The following is a 411-nucleotide window of genomic DNA, read 5'->3' on the forward strand; positions in this document are numbered from 1 at the left end:
ATGTGCGGATGAACGTGCGGTTGTGGGAGCCTTGTGACAACACCGTCAGCCACACCTTATCAACAGTCGTTACCAACAGTTCGTACACAAGCCACAACTGTTCCACTGACTCTGTACACGGCCTCTAAACAAAGAAGCCAACACCTATACACTAAAATACTCTCTTAAAACGTTGTTCTTCTTCTAAAGATATAGATGTTCTGCAGGAGGCCAAGGCGAGATCCTGGAGAACAGTTACCGCCAATTGAAATGATTAGACGCAATTGGCCCGCGAGTAAATTGACTGAGATATGTGATGTCGCTGCAACACAACGGGGTGATGAACTGAGGCGATTCTTCTTACAACGAGCAGATTTTTGTAGTGCAAGTAGGAGGGGGAGGGGGGCGTGATAAGAGGATGGAGGAGTAGAG

Source organism: Penaeus monodon, chromosome 21 (assembly GCF_015228065.2).
Source record: "Penaeus monodon isolate SGIC_2016 chromosome 21, NSTDA_Pmon_1, whole genome shotgun sequence".
Taxonomy (NCBI): Eukaryota; Metazoa; Arthropoda; class Malacostraca; order Decapoda; family Penaeidae; genus Penaeus; species Penaeus monodon.